Source organism: Notothenia coriiceps, unplaced genomic scaffold (genome assembly GCF_000735185.1).
Source record: "Notothenia coriiceps isolate Sejong01 unplaced genomic scaffold, NC01 NC01_scaffold00038211, whole genome shotgun sequence".
In the NCBI taxonomy this organism is placed as follows: domain Eukaryota; kingdom Metazoa; phylum Chordata; class Actinopteri; order Perciformes; family Nototheniidae; genus Notothenia; species Notothenia coriiceps.
Genome location: NW_011370912.1, coordinates 55,516 through 66,477, shown reverse-complemented (window position 1 = coordinate 66,477; position 10,962 = coordinate 55,516). Strand labels below are relative to the sequence as shown.

At 40.1% G+C, this 10,962-nt stretch overlaps 1 protein-coding gene across 1 annotated transcript in view; it reads right to left on the bottom strand.

Annotated features, from left to right (window-relative positions):
* Positions 1-10,962, bottom strand: part of LOC104968086 (mannosyl-oligosaccharide 1,2-alpha-mannosidase IB-like) — a 52,756-nt gene that overhangs the window by 10,222 nt on the left and 31,572 nt on the right. The window lies entirely within an intron of this gene.

Genomic DNA, 10,962 nt, shown 5'->3' with positions numbered 1-10,962 from the left:
TTTAAGACTATATATCAAAATACATATATAAATATTTAATATATATAAAATAATGTATTATATGACATTATTGCCTCTGCATTGGATTATTATCGGATAGGGTAATAACTTCATAATTAACTACGTCTGAAAGCAGAAGTCTAGGGCAAATCATTGCAAGTGTCTTCACTGAGATTCTCAGTGAAGACACTTGCAATGATTTGCCCTAGACTTCTGCTTTCAGACGTAGTTAATTATGAAGTTATTACCCTATCCGATAATAATCCAATGCAGAGGCAATAATGTTATATAATACATTATTTTATATATATTAAATATTTATATATGTATTTTGATATATAGTCTTAAAGTTACAACCGGCCCTTTGAGTGCAACCATAATGCTGATGAGGCCCGTGAAGAAATTGAGTTTGACACCCCTGATGTAAATGGTCTGCAAAGGCAAACATTTCTCTGCCTGAAACGCCTCCATTGGACTCCTTTGTTTACCTCTAACATAGTGAAAGCAGTATCACAGTAAAGGCACAAAATACTAATATGAACCTGGAAATGAGCCTGATATGTCCTCTTTAATACGGCTCTCTCTTGCGTAACGACTCATTCCCCTGGATAAATGAAAGCAACATAATATTTTCATTTTTCAAATAGATTTCATCTTTTCATTTCCTTTCTCTGCACTAAAGAGCCAACCTGAGCCGATCTGATTGACAGGAAAAAAATACAGCGCTCAGCTTCTATAAAAAAACACTAAGTGAATGTGCACACAAAAAGGAATATTTTAATATCCATAATGTTTTGTTATTCTGTTGGAATATTAAAATAGCACATCTCTATATAACTGTCATCATGCATCTTAATGGCTGATCTCAGGTTGAAAACTCTCCCTAGTGAAATGTTGAAAAGTAAACAAAAAGGAATATTTAAAGCTCTCTGATGACTGCTTGGATGATACATTTAAAAATCCCCCAGTAGCGTTTAGGAGGATTTAACATGTATGAAAGACACTTTTAAATCTTCTGAGTAAATGTTGGGAAGAGGACTCAAAGCACTGACATCCAAACTCTCAAGAGCGCTCAGCTGTCACAGCAGTCAGCACAGAAACATCTCTAAACTTTCATAGTTTAACAAGATTTTCAATCTATTACATGTATAAATCATTAAAGATTTAGAAAAATAATTATGAAGGATAAAATTCAAAAGGCAGAAGCTATAAAACCATGTGATAAAAGTGTAGAAATGCTGATGTGTAACTTCGCAAAAACCGAATAAATGCAAAATGCAGAGATATAAAGGAGCATGATAGACGATACATCTCTGTACATTTATATTCACATTAGTCATAAACATTTGTTATGGTTATTATAGTGAATTAACTGTATTCAATTTGAAATTACAATATACCTTTCTACCACAAACATAACTTGTTTTATTTTATATATATATATATTTATCTTCTGCACTATTTTACGTCTTACATTCCTATTGTCACTAGTGCAATGGGTCATTGTATACATCTTTAAATGAGATGGAGCTTGAGATCTACTATTACTATTAATAGCTTTAGGCTTTAGGAAGCTTCAAAATTTGTATCATTTTGCGCGGACGCCAGGACCGGTGAAAAATGTGACATTCTGGAGTCAATGGGTTCAAATTGTCCAACTTGGTCGCTAGCGCCACCTATATGTAAATCATTACAATTGGTCCTCTTGAACCTCTAAGCTCCGCCTACTTTGATTTTTTTATAATTAGCATAATGTTCAAAACAGTGAAATATTTACTTAAAAAGTGGGGTAGGTAATTTTGGAGAAAGCAGCTCGAGTGCGCTAGAATTTGAAAATACTTAGCTGGAAAAAATCTGCCACTTCCTTATAAAGCCCCTCCTCCAACACACACGAACGCGCACATGACCAATGAGGGCACGAGATAAGTTTGTGCACAGGTGGAAGGCTGACAGGCAGGTAGGCCATCCAGTTATTTTAGCCGGGCCGGCTCAGATGATTGGTCGTGCTTTTTACAGCGCCACGGCTTCCAGAGATGACATTTTGTTTATGGATTTGTTGTCAAAGCACTTCAGATATTCATTGCTATCGGGATGTTAAGAGCATTCCATGGAATATAACAAAAAGTGTATCTCGAGCCGGTTTCTCAAACTTACCTACCCCAACTTTAAATCTGAAAGTTTCTTTTCGTACTTAATCATTTTCAAACTTTGTTTCCTGTATGATACATAACTTTATTTCAGTTGCAGATTTATTGTGTACTGAGATATGGTTTTAGCACTGAAACTGTTGAAGGGTATCATTATTTAAGTTTTTGGTAATGTTACACCTCTACTGCTCATTTTATTTATGGCTGCACTGCAATGCTGCACTCTTTATGTCTTCCAATCACACTGAACCACACCGTTTAAATGCACTAGCTCCCATCTGCCATTAAAATGCACTCAGGTTTATTGAAATGTCCTGCATTTATACAGTACCTGGTATTTAGTATATATGCTTTCATCACCATTTATGGCTGCATTGTAATTGGATCAAATCTTTCATGTGGCCTTTGCAAGCCAGGGCAGCACTTGGGGAGGATTGCATTGTCAACAAGAACAAGCATGGAGGGTAGACTTGATACCATGGATTTGCTTTTTCACTGGAGTGGAAAAGGTCGTGTTTCCTGGAAGGCAACACAAATGATGACGTGTGGCTTTTTGGCTGCAGTTTGCAACTACTGTAAATGCTTTGAAAGAAGAAAAGTGATGAGAACTGGTGAGAATGGGGGCTGGGACTGAATGTGTCTTTGGGGAAGCACTTAATGGATGGGGCCCTATTCTCATTTTCAGCTTCATTTTTATATTTAGTTCTTCTGACGTGACATGTCTCCATGAGTTAATGTTCAAAAAGCTCTTTATTTTTCTCATACTGCCTGTGCTGCAGCACCTCTTTTCACCCTCTGTCTGAAACCAGAGCCCAGTCTGCTCTGATTGGTTCGCTGGCCGGCTCAGTTGTGAGGAAAGGGAAAACAGTGGTATTCACACAGACATCACATTTTAATACAAGGTCTAATTGAGGTCAGACCGCTACATTTTAGAACAGAAAGTTAAGTTAACAGCCTCTTATCCTTCTTGCACTTTACCCCTTCACATTTTATATTTTGCCAGCTTAAAACATAAAAAAAGGTATTTGCCACACACAGAGCATATCTTCATTGTTTCCCCTGCTGAATACCCTGATAATGACCTACAGTAGGAAAGACATTTCCCTTTTAAATCTGGCTCTGCGTCTTTTGATTTCTCAAGTGGAGGTACTGGAGTGTTTCAATTCAAGATTCCTACACAGCAGTCTATTGATGAACACAAATAAGCTTGTGGGCTTTATTCTGTTATCCTCAAGATTTAAAAGACTGACGATTTGCGCAGGGAATATGTAACCTCACTCAAACATTAAATAAGATCAGCCTATCAATCAAACAGTCACTCACTGAGATGCTTCAAACTCACATACTTGCCGAGTGGATAGAGGCAGCCTTGGACTGTATTCTACATGTGGCCCTTGACACTGATCAGGGTATGTTGAGCACATGATGAGTGGATGTGGCTTTTGACGACGAGGCCATCGCCACGCGGTGTAACTCAGAGCTAGTGCGCCGGATGAAGACAAAGGCACCAAATAGGCATCTCTAATCTCCCTGCTGAATGAATCCGAAACAAAGAGAGGAGGAACGCAGACATAGAGGCTTGGACACACATCGGATAAGCTGATTACCCAGGAGTGGAGGGAGGGTGAGGAAGACAGAGGCATACACGTGAACAACAGAAATCCATACAGTAAGAGCATGGGGAAACGGAGGAGGAGGGGGAGCAGCAAGCGCAGTCTAATGATGGGGTGCACAGACCGGGGAGGAGATGGAAAGAAACATCGTATAGGGAGGAGGAAAAAACCCACAGGAGGAAAAGAGGTGAACATTTAGAAGGAAAAGCCGCGGCGCGCTACATAGAGCATGCAATAGGGAAATGAAGGGAATGCATGTTTGCCTGTGATATCCTCCTTAGGCACGCGACACAATCAAAAACAGGACATTATGCAAATGTGAGGCGGCTACGGCAAAGTGATCTTCATTTCACCTGCTCTGCGGTCGCTGTATATACACACAGAATTACACCCAATGCAGGTGTACGGGCTAAATATACAGCTAATTAAAATTAATCAGATTTACTTAGAAAAGAATATGCTCTCACGTAAGCTGCTTATCCCCGCATGAGAATCTACTAGACACATTGACACACACCTTTTGTGTGAGCCCTCAAAATCACACTCACACACACACACACCTCGTTGTGATTCACTCTCCTTCACTTCGCTTTCTCACACCCTGCTAGGCAGACTGTTAGGAATCCTTGGTGCGCTCACACACACACACACACACACACACACACACACACACACACACACACACACACACACACACACACACAAATGCTTAAACACCATAATAACGCACTCAGAAAAACAATTCCAGAAAAGAGCATATGTACATATTGAAGCAGGAAGCCACAGAAAGTATTCAAATAGAGCTTTGAAGGCCTTCTAGTCTTTACTTAAAAATACCCCTGTGTGCCAAGATGGTTACTGCCAGGCGAAATAAATTGTGTGTGTGTGTGTGTTTGCGTCTGCCTAACTCTGTGTGTATGCATAAGTGTGTGTGTGTTTAGCAGGCCAGCCAATGCATTCATATATATTCCCCAAACAGCTTACCACTCCTGTAGTGCAGGCATTCGATATATAACATATTCAAAACAGCTTGCAGACATTTTCTTTTTTCTCCTCCATATGGTGGTGTCCAACCAGCAACGCTCTATTTGCTAGCAGGGAAAGTGCTGAGTAATTAAACAGCTCTTCAAGCCCTCTCTGTTGAAGGAGAAGTCAGGGGCTGGGAAAGTGACACAGCGCAAATTAATCACAAGCTTTATTAACAGACTTCGGTCTTCGGTTTCGGCGGAAAACTGCTGCCTCAACCGCACCACTTGGCTTCAAACCAAGTGATGTCTCATGCACATATCGCACTGGCACGCACACTAACCTGCACTCACACACTGCGAACACACACACACTCCTCTCTTTCTCTGCCTTGTTCAATCTCCATTTCTCTCATTGCTTCATTTTTCAGCCTGGTGAGTATTCAAATGTCATTACGACTTTTGTTATCAAAAGCAAACAGCGGGATGGATGCCAAACCTCCTGTTTTTTCCACGCTGAGAATGCATGTCATGTCGAGTGTTTCTGTTTCTTTTCAACTAATGGACGGGTATTTTTTAAAGGACAGATATATTGACACTGCTCCTGCTGGGTGGCTCAGCTGGATCACGTGTAGTTTCTGAACGGGGAAGCCCCTCTCTCTCTTTGTAGAGTTACATTACGATCACTCTCCTGTGGCCTGTGTGTCAATGACTTCATATCTACTGGCAAATTCGTCCAATTTGCGTAAATGCATCGACAGACGGCACGAGCAAACGATATAATTGAGGTAATGAGCTACGCGCCCTTATCTGCTGTTCATTCATATGAGCAGCCCGAGGCATGACGGCTATCAGCCCCTTACACGGGCTACTGTATGTTTGATGATTCCTTTGAAGGGAGAATTTGATAATGCAGTTGAACTTCCTGAAGGCAAACTGTTTTGATGTGCAAAGCCGGGAGGAGAGGAGGGGGTTTATCCTCTGTTTTTTTTTCATCTTGTTCTCTTATTCTACAATGAATATTTAAATATTATTGTGACTTATTTATCACGGCTCAGTGTTCGGCTTCACTGAGCCATTTTCAGGTTGATATCTTCACTGCGCGGGGAAGCGGAGGCACATATTTTGTACATGGGAGGTGTCACGCTTGACTTTGTGACAGCGCTCGGCGGCGTGCCTCGGAGAGCATCTTTTTGTTGTTGTTTGAAGGCTTCTGTGACATTTTATGGTTCTTCCCCCCGGGGGCTGAGAGTCTGAGCTGGCGCAGTTTCATCAACCTCTCTCTACAATTTACCGAGGCACTCTTTGAAAAGAACAAAGAGATAAGGAAGGGTAATTTACGTCACAGGGTCAGTTGGCATTGGCAGGATGTCGTCTTGCTGACATTTCTACCTAATAATGTGTGTTGTACTTCCATGGAGCCGACATGAAAACCATGACAAAATAATGGTGACCTGGCATGACCTAGCACTCAATTGTGCGGAGTGTCAAACGGGATCTTTTTTTAAGAATTTAATAAAAAAAGGTTGTGTATAGCCATTGCTGAATGTCATGAAGTAGATAAATATTAAAGCGTACATTATGTTAAACGGTAAACGGCGCAATCTAGGAGATATACGTGAGAGGTGGGACTTGTAATTAGTAGAACTAGGATTATACTGAGTCTTGAGCCCAGTTTCATGTCACTGAGTAATAGCCTCGTCATCGAACGTTTCTGGAAATTGTGCTAAAGTTCCAAATTACACAACAATGGTTTTCATGCTCGATGTTAAGTTCACAGATACTTCAAACAGGCTTATATATGTGTTTACTCAATATAACTCAAGGCACATTCATATACTATGAGTAATGTTAATAGTATCTAACACATACAGTAGCTAATGCTAAATCTTCCAGAGCATTGGCTTAAGTCCAACAACAGAAAATTGTTGGTCATTTTCTAGTTTTTCTAGTATTCTAGTAAACAATTTATAGTTTCATTCTCTCCAGTGAGGATTTCTTGCTTTTTCTATGAAGTAATAGTAAACTAAAACATCCTTAGGTTTGAGATTGGAATATGTGCTGCACTAACCAGCAATTTGAAGATGTAACGTTGGTTTTTAGTCTCTACATAAAACAATTCGTAAAGAAAATAATAAGCGAGTTACCAAAATTCAAAGGTTATCCAAACCTTTGAATTGAGAATAGTGTTGCCAACATGCTTGTCCTAAGAGCAATTTATTAAGGACTCTAGGCTCAAATAAGTCTCACAGCAGTAAGGTCCAATTCTAGTGGCTGATTTACTTCTCTGTGTGAGTCACAGGTGCACAGTTACTAAAGTGTATTTGAGGCCTTCTCTAACCAGGGTCCAGTAAATGTGTCCTTGGCTGAGACTGGACTTCCTTTTTCTGCTCATTCATCGAGCTTGATTTCCTTTTTGAGAATCAGCTAAATGACCGACAAGTTAAGACATGCAATAATTCCATCGTCAAACAATCCAATAACTCTTACTGGCAGTTTCAGATTAACTCTGGCCAGCATTTCATACATTGACTGGCAGATATTCGATAAACAGTGAAAGTCTGTCATAGCTTATGTAGATACAACAACTCGTGGTTACCAAAGTGAAGGAGAGACAACACAAGACCTCACGATGTATTGCTGAATTGTCACTCCTTCAATTTGGTTAATTGCCAATACGCTCTCAAATTTCCTGTCAGAGATGAATCACCTAACTCGCTCCAGTCTACTGATTTTGCACTGTTTGGAATGAAAAACGGAAAGCTTCACCTGAATCAATGTTGACATCTTGAATTTCAATCAAGAAATACCTGATAAATGTTAAATCATTTAATCAGCGTGACACGATTAAACATTTATAAGAGCAATCTATTGTACGTAGGGTCATTTAGTGACACTTCTACACAGAGGGACGCGGATAGAACAAATACCCCGTTAGCTATTCACAAATACCATTTCATATTCTCATTAGCTTCTTTCTGTACAGTCTATGGAAACACATGCTGAGATGGGCAAACAAACATCTGATTAACAACCCTTCAGTGGCTCTAGTACTCCATTTAAAAAGCAAGTAAAAGAAACATGTATTTATTTGACAAACATCATCATGCTGGTTATTTTATCTTCTGTGAAAACCTACTGAAGTAGGACCTTTTTAAAGCTCTACTACGATACTACTAAAAAGAATATTAATAATTCATAGTACCATTCATATTAGACAGTATAATAACTTTCTATTTATACAGTACCGTCAATTAAAGTCACAGACGTGTTCACTGACAGAAAAGTAAATACATAACAAACTGAAGAAATGGAACAGTGATGCAACACCTGCCATTTGTCGGATGATTTCTCCCAAAGCGGCGCCTTGAATGCATACGTTACTGAGCGCTGTCGGCCCAAGGGGGAACCCCAAACCATGAAAGTGTTTGTGCCGAGATCCGTCCTGAGAGAGATGCACGGATGCAGCAGATTTTATGCAAGATTGGAGTCGTGGTTGTCGGTCTTTTGGGAACCAGTCTGCTTTGCTTACTGAGATGAAAATAATTCTTATCCAAAAGTGCAATATCCAGAGTAAGAAGGACTTTGAGATGTTTCAGCTGTCATCCAAGACATCCTCACGGTCAAACTGAAGGATGAGTCTCCGGTTATTAACGATAACGTGGTCTGGATGGTTCGGGATTGTCACAGACAGACAGCGTTTGCTCACAATTGATGTCGTTTTTATGTCATCTGTCTTAAACTTCACAAAATACTTGGTGTGGAAAACTTCCTGTACAATCTTTCAAGTTATGACACATAGCACAGTGTTAAACAAGTATGTCCAAGGTAACCTGGCTTCCTGTTTATCTCTGGAAATGTTTGGCCTCCCGGAATTAAAGCATTTAGTTTGGCATTTCAAATATATACAGCATTTACAAGACCTCCACATCGAAGTTGCTTTTTATTTACAGCAGCATAAATTGTTGAGAGTTGCCAAGGATGTTCTTACCCATACACATTGATAGAGAACTGAATTTACAAGGTGTTTTTTACCACAAAACAAGACTTAGACTAAAGCCACTCTTGCAGCTTTGTAATGCGGCTAAATCACTTCGTTAATTAGAGCTAAATGCAAACATTAGTCAAAGTCAACTTTAATGTCAAATTTTTTTTGTGTTTGTACAGACAGAGAGATCGAAATAACGTTTCCAACAATCCCAAATACAAAATATGTATAAATATGTATATCCTATACATTCAACAGACACATTTACACATATGCACACATTAAGATGAAACACAACAATCAATATAATAACAGTCACTTCAATATCTGCTAACATGCTAACATGCTCACAAAGAAGATGTTGAACATGCTAATGCTTACCATGTTCACCATCTGAAGTTAGCTGGTATTTGGTCATAAACCAACGTTTTGGACAAATTGGATGTTTGGAAGTTGATGGCCCTTTAGATGAAAACTTAAAGGTGGGGTATGTCATTTTGGAGAAACCAGCTCGAGTGTGCTAGAATTTGAAAATACACAACCGGAAAAAATCTGCCCTTCCTTACAGAGCCCCTCCTCCAACACACACGAACGCGCACATGACCAATGAGGGCACGAGATAAGTTTGTGCACAGATGGAAGGCTGACAGGCAGGTAGGCCATCCAGTTATTTTAGCCGGGCCGGCTCAGATGATTGGTCGAGCTTTTTACAGCACCACGGCTTCCACAGATGACATTGTTTTATGGATTTGTTGTCAAAGCACTTCAGATATTCATTGCTTTCGGGATGTTAAGAGCATTCCATGGAATATAACAAAAAGTGTATCTCGAGCCGGTTTCTCAAACTTACCTACCCCACCTTTAAGGAAGAGCTTTTAGTTTCGATGCTCCACAGATCTGGAATAAACGTGCCAAACACCTGTCTGCCCAAACACTGAGTTATTTTAAAGAGGCCCTATTATGCTTGTTGGGGTTTTCCCTTCCCTGTAGTGCATTATGCAGATTAACATGTAAATGGTCTGCTAAGGCTCCTGGACTCCTTTGTTTACTTCCGTAACATAGTGACATCTCTCTGTCACAATCACACTTTTATTGACTAGCACTCCAACACATTGTACGTGATAGGTTAGGGGGCGGGACATGTCTAAGCGGTTGACCAATCACAACAGAGCCGGTCAGCTAACCAATCAGAGCAGACAGGGCTCTGGTTTCCAACAGAGGGTGAAAAGAGGTGCTGCTCAATTTACTCGCATGTGATATTAATGTCCGACGGGTTGTAAATTTCAGTATAGTCCTCATAATTCAATAACTGATAAGAGTTTGAAACAGGGATGTTAATTTCCAACCACCATTCACCATTCGTAATGTGTGGTGAAATTGACGATCTCTGGTTTCAATTTACATCCAGTACTCGCACTTTTTGTTTTTGTTTAGAAGTGTAATTAGGATAATTGGACTTTACTAGTCTTTATCGCTTTACAGCCCGCACCAATATCTAGAGAAAGTTACAACAAACAGTGAACGTTGCCTATCGAAAGAGCAGTGTACATAACAACGGCGACGTGAAGAAAAACAAGACGCACCGTGAAACGATAGGATACAGAATAGATGTGATCAATTTACCATGAATAATATAGATTATAAGTGATCAACTTCACACTACAGTCTGAACCGGACGTCCTACTAGCTTATACGACAAGTTTTCACTACTTTATATGAATATATGTTAAGACATAAAACTAATGACTAAGACAACTCGGGGTTTCTCAATATTATCCGTTTTGTTGCCTCCTACCGACCTCCTGCATGCGACACCCAAAAAACGACGCGCTACAGGACCTGCGAGACGTCGCCAGCTACCACAGCCCGTCGCCTCCTACGTCCCCTCGCTTGTGCTTACCGCTCCCGCAAACCGGCTGGTAGACAAGCACAGGAAGGACGTCCCGTTAGGACTTGTGTGGTGTCACATTAGGACAATTAGGACTACGTCTGCATTTGTCTCGTACTGTGTGTCTTGTGTGTTTTCCCGTCCCGTCGTACACTGACTCTTCCTTCGATTAGGTCACAAAACTGTCTCACCTCTCTTTTTGTTTACTTTCTCCTAGATAATTGGTTGTCGGAGCTGTAAAAGCGATTAAATACCTAGTAAAAGTCCAACTTACTAACGCATAAAATCAAAAGATGGACATGACACTGTGACAGAAGGTACGAAAATTACAAAGTGTTTCGAGAAATTAAACAGAGTAATG